This window comes from Dendrobium catenatum, unplaced genomic scaffold (genome assembly GCF_001605985.2).
Source record: "Dendrobium catenatum unplaced genomic scaffold, ASM160598v2 fragScaff_scaffold_660, whole genome shotgun sequence".
NCBI lineage: Eukaryota > Viridiplantae > Streptophyta > Magnoliopsida > Asparagales > Orchidaceae > Dendrobium > Dendrobium catenatum.
Window position 1 is genome coordinate 8,625 of NW_021319122.1, and position 6,535 is coordinate 15,159.

Genomic DNA, 6,535 nt, shown 5'->3' on the forward strand with positions numbered 1-6,535 from the left:
TATTTTAATATTTTGTCTTAATAAAAAATCCTAATGCTATGATATATTTTTTTTATTTTGATGTGGATTTTATATGCACAACATGATATTATTGCCAGTTATATTCTTATCTATTCTCGTTACTTTTTGTCTAGTTTTTAAAATGTTGTTTTAATAAAACCTTCTAATATCTAAATGTTACAAGGTTATATTTCTTCATAATAGATTTTTTTGAGATAAGAACTTCAGAATAACATTAGTAAAACATATATTATTAAAAAAATAGCTGTAACCACACAAAATTAAATAATAATACCAATTGTAGAGCTTGTAGTCTGAAGAAAAAAGAGAGAGAAGTCAAGCAAGCCGTCTAGATCACGATAATGAAGTTGGATGAGAGAAGTCAAGCGAGCCGTCTAGATCAAGATAATGAAGTTGGATGATCTGGAGTATCCAAATAAGCAATTGTTAGCAATATGCTGGCAAATGTATTTTTTTTTTTTTTAAAGCAAGAAGTCATCACCTCAACGATTCATTAAGATTTAACATATTTAAATCTAGATCTAGACGAAAATAGAATAACAGTTCATTAAGATTTAACATATTTAAATTTGAGCAGATTCAAACCCTGTGACAAAATGGAAAACCACAAAAAAAAACTGATTAGCTCTGCTTGGAACGACAGAGAAAAGAGAGAAGTCAAGCGAGCCGTCTAGATCAAGATAATGGAGTTGGATGATGCAAATGTAATTAAAAAAAACGAAGAAGCCATCTCCTCAATGGTTCATTAAGATTTAACATATTTAAATCTAGATCTAGACGAAAATAGAATAACAGTTCATTAAGATTTATCATATTTAAATTTAAGCAATTCAAACCCAGTGACAAAATGGCAGTGTACGGAAGGTGTAAGCTCAATTTTCTCTCTCTCCACAAATGCATATTTATTTTAAATAAACAAATTATTATAAAATAATTTGAATATAAATTATGCTATTAAAATGCTAAATTATGTTATTAATTTTTTTTAAAAAAAGTTGTATTTAAAATTTTCTTTTAATAAAAATGTTATAGGTTAATTGTTGACATTTGAAATTTACAAAGTCTACATCCTTAGACTCGAAGCATCCATTCTGTCCCCTTTGGTACCCTTTAACTCTATGGAAAAGCCAATTATTCAACCCAATAGGATATATATATATATATGAAGGACGAAGATATTGACTAAGATTTTTTATTCTTCATTGATTTTGATAACGATTTTTTCATTGTGGGTTATTTTAGTTTCAGTCTTAGATATGGAATGAAATTTATGTGTCTCGCCTGGAGAGCCTTGATGAGGAGAAATTATTACGTGGGACGCCAAACGCGTTCAGACTAGAATGAGGAGGCACCACATCACCCAATGCACAGTGCATTGCATGACGTGACGCTTCCTCATTCACATTCGGACGTGTTCAGCGTCCATAATCTTTCCTTGATGAGAAGCTCCATTACATTAGATGTGTTTTGTATAATAATGACTCCATCATAGACTTTAAGTGGTTTCAAGTTATTTTAGGTCATTCAATGTAAATCATAGCAAGAAATTCACCAAAACAGAAGCCACTAGACAACTAAATGACACAAATTGCAGGTAATGTTTAGAAAATGGTGCCATTAATATTGTTAGCTTCAAAGATAAAATACCAATAAGATAAAAAACCGATATCATAATGAGAGAAAAAATTTCTAAGATATAGAAGTTTGCATTTTCTCTACCATAAATTAAGCTACAATTTCTTATTTCTTTGAACAACACTAGAACAAACCTTATCCTAGATTGAAACAGTAATATAGATGTACTTTTCATGTTATCCATGAATGTACCCTATTCAATATAAAAAAATCAATCAACTCGAAGTTTTGACATTTCTTGAATTTTATACCAAGATTAACAACATTTGATATATCTAATGACTATGCTGCAATTATATGCACATCACTAGCACAAAACATAAATCGAGATAGAATAATTACAACAAAATAGTTTTTGTCCATGTTGCAAAAGGATACACTAGATTCAAACAGGCTTTTTAAATAGCCTTCTTCAACTAAATTCGTGTTGTCCTCTTTAAACTTATTTTTTGACTCATTCGTGTAAATGTTTCTTTGTATTCCTTTGTATGAAAAATGTTATTCATTTAGCATTTTTTGCTGACTAATGAAAATTTCTTTGTTATCATGCTTGATCTCCATGCCAAGGAAATATGTCATCAAATCATGATAAATCATTTAAAAAACTTACACCATCTCTGGCTTAAATTCATCATCAAGTTTTGCATCGTTATGTGCAAAAAGTCATCTACATATAATGACACAAAAAAATCATTTCCCTTTTTCTTCGTGTAGATAGTGACTTATAATAACATTTTGGTAAAACCCAACTTATTATATTATTGTAAATCTTTCTATACTGGGCTGTAGGTGCTTATTTTAAGCCATAATTAGCATTTCTTAGTATGAATGTTTTGTCTCATTAGTCTTCTTTAATGAATCCTTCTGGTTGCTCAAGAAGGATCTTCTTTTATAATAAAACATTTAGAATAGGAACTCTACCTCACAATAATGCCTGATTCTGATTTCTTATCAAGTTTATCATGCTTGACTTGTGTAACATGACTAAAACACTTGCAATTAAATACTACAAGAATATTGTAATGATTTATAGCCATGCTAAACTTCAAATGGAGTTTGTCTTATTAATTTACTTTTGAATTTCCTAGGTCTCTTTAGGAGTTGATTTTAGAATTTGCTAATTAATGATCTAAATGAAATCAAATCATCATGAGATTAAATCATAAGTCCATAAGGTCTATAGAAAGCTTCCATAAAAATTTGACTATATTAGATTAAACAATGATTTTATAAAATTTTCTAAAGATAATTAACCTAAATTATATAAAATTTCCCTAAGTTAATCTAGGGATTAGATTTGGGTGAAGTTAGTGCCTAGATAATTCTTACATATGCATCTATAAATAGTACCAATTTCACAACCTAATACTCTTTAGATTTAGACGAATTGAATCTTAAATATTTAGGACAAAATTTGGCCCAAGATTTTTAAAATTTAATTTAAGTCAGTTGTGGATTCAAATTAGCCTGAGAAAATTCCAAGAATCTAGGCATACCCTAAATTTACTCCAAACCAAATTTGAAGCTGATTCAGTGAGTTTGAGGCATGCAATTACGTCAAACAACAAGTATATTTAACTAATTATACATTTAAATTCATAATTTATTTGGCCTTGTTAATAATTTAAATGGATAGGGCTCATTAATGAAAATCCATATAGTTTATTCATATAATTTGGTCCACTTGATATATAGTTATGATTTTTAAAAGTTCAAACTATTTAATTAATAAAATCCATGAATTAGTTTAAATATACAGTCGTTAGTTGACTTTAATTACACTTTTGCACATGGAAGCTACCAATTAGTTACTTAAATGAATGCGGGCTACCATGACAGACATTCATTGATCTTGACGGTTTAATCCAAGACATGTGCATTTATTAGATTTTGGCTGACAATGTGATTCAATGGGAAGGCTAGGAATTGATAAGTTTTGGCCTCTCACACACTCAAGAAACTAAAAAAACCAAATAAGTAACCTCACTTTAGAAAATTTTAGGGTATTTATAAGAAAAGGCTGAGTGGGTTTGGATGGAATTCTAGCTATGTACCATTGTGCTAGCAAGTTTAGCTATTTTCAAATATGCCAGTGGGATGCAAGAAGGTGGCTAAAGGGAGTTAGGGAATTGAGGCAATCAATTTTGATCAGATGGCCATGGTTGAATGCACAAGGCTTGGATTTCAAAACATTCAAGATAATATATGGCCAACCATGACACCTCTTGGGCTATGCTGGGTTCAAGCAAGTTTAAGGTGTGCAATGTGTCACATGGGTGAGCATGATGCAGGCTATATCTACTTAGAATGGATTTTAACTCATTTGAGATAGCTTAGGTCAGCTTAATTGGGTGCTAGCCCAAGGCTGGGCTGACTAGGGGAAAGTTTTTAGGGTATGTTCATGATATTGGATATGTTTGAGGCTATTATTTAATGGCATTTGGGTTTAATCATAGAGGATGTATGGGTCAAATGAGTCTTTCCCAATCAAATTGGTCAACCATTATGACCCATGGTGAACCAAGGGTTCCAATGGACTTGGTTGAGTTTAGGAAAGTGCTTAGAAGGTTTGAAACATCATGTTAAGGTTTGGAATATGTTTTATCATTAAAATTGATATTAATCTCAAATGAATTACACATGGTTGAATTGGTCAAACATTGCTAACCACGGTTCACTATGGGCTTCATTGAGTTTGGACATGTTTATAAAAGTATTTAGAGGCCTTCAGACACAACCTTAGAGCCTAGGATTTGATTTAGCTCAAGAAAGGTCATTTTTACACTTTTAGAGTTTAAGGGATTTAAGGTCAAACCTAGAAACTGATAGTTGACCATAGATCAAAAAATGGATCAAACCATTTAGGAGCTCAGTTTAAATTGGTTTGGATCATTTCTAATGGTTTAGACTTATGCATGGAATTAAAGGCCCTCTTGAGTTGCATTGGTTGTAAATATTTAAAATTTTAGTTTAATTGGGTTTTAGCCATAGACTAATATTTGGAATGGCCTTGGAGGGTCTTTCCATGGCATCAACTTTATTATAGGTGGTGGGAATTATTGGTTTTGGTGATGGAGGATATCAATATTGATGACAAAAATGGATGGCAACATTGGTGGTGATTACATGCTTCAGGGTTGGTAACAATGTTGGACAATGGCATTGATGTCATTGATAGGATATAACATTGGGTTTTTATGTTGGGTGTCTACAAGTCAAGCTTAAGATTAGTTTATGTTAATATTTTTTTGTGGCTTAATCTCAGACTCAATAAATGTATAGAATCTAAGTCTAATAATATTTTTTTAGAAAGGAGTGTTTTATTCATTTTGACCAAAATTCTTAAGATTCAATTTGGCAGGAGTCAGAAAACCTACTGAGTAAGTGTTGCTCATATATGCTTTATCTACATGTGTTAATTTGAAGATAGGAAAAAGGGAAAGGGTCGAGTTGAATAGATAGAGAAGTGAAAAGTAGTGTACTTATAGGTATATCTTCCATTAGTTGTTATTTTGCCATCATGGGGATATTGTTATGATGAAAGAAAATGGCACACAATGATTGATGTAAATTAATGCTTTGATTATACAACCATGGGTTAAAATGGAAAGTAATTAATGATTTTTTTTCTATAAATTTTATGATGCTAGACTCCGTGTTGTTGTTATATATATAGTATAATTCTTTCCAAATAAAGATCTAGGGTATTATATGCTGCATATCCATTCTAATGTAAGCTATTCAATAAAGGTTGTGTTGTGGTGGGTCATGATAGAGAATTAGATGAGTTTTAGAAGGGCTTTGAGCCTCTAAATGAGGTTAGCTCAAGTTTAGGTTCAATGTAAGGCTTCAGGACTAAATTGACTTGATCCTTAGGGATAATTTGAGAATTATTTTAAATCAAACTCATCTTATCTTAACCCAACAACAACACATTATAATAGATTGTATTGGATTTTTTCTTTAGTATATTTTTCGACCTTGTAGACTTCTATATAGGGAGAATTGTGCTAAGTGCAATGTTATATGATTCATTTTGAGGATCTTAGCAATTTTTCAATTAAATTAGAATATCATGTGATTGAGCCTATCCCATAACCCAAAATTATATTGATTTTGACCTGCTTCATTAAACTAAAAGGGAATTTGGGCCAAAGCATAGCTTAGGGATTAAGCACAAGTAAGCAGACTAAGTGTGCTCATCTTTTAAACTAATGCTTGGGCTGGATCAGCTTGCTTGGTTAGGTCACATTATGAGAATAAAGATGGTGTGATTAAGCTTTGGCCTTAGTTGAGCATCTAATAACAATGATTTTATTACCAAAATTCTTATGATTTAGGCTCTCTAATGAGGTCAAATATACTTCGATTTAATTTGATGATAACATTTTTGATAACTTTGGGTGATTTGATGATTTTGAAATACTATAATTTCAAACTCATCAAAATAAGCACTTGCAATGTCGTAAAAAACACAAAATAAAAGAAATTTAAGAGAGTAAAGAGTACGCAATAATTTGTTACTTAATTTGGTCCAAGCTTACTTGCATATTTAGGCTTTGTTTGGGACAACTTTCTTACTATTTTCTAAAATGACTTTTTAGTACAAAATTTTCTAATTATAAAATTTGTATACTGAAAAGCTATTTTAGAAAGCAGCAAAAAAGATATCTCAAACGAAACCTTAATCATTTTTAAAGGATAATTCTACATTAAATATATGTAATGATTTTGTGTAAATACAATATTATCAAAATTTTAAAACTATTTAATAGATTATATGTCTTGATGGGTAGTTTGAGGTATATAAGGATAGGATGCCATAAAATTAAAATATATTTGAATCAAAATATCAAAACAAAAAAGATTATTAACATAT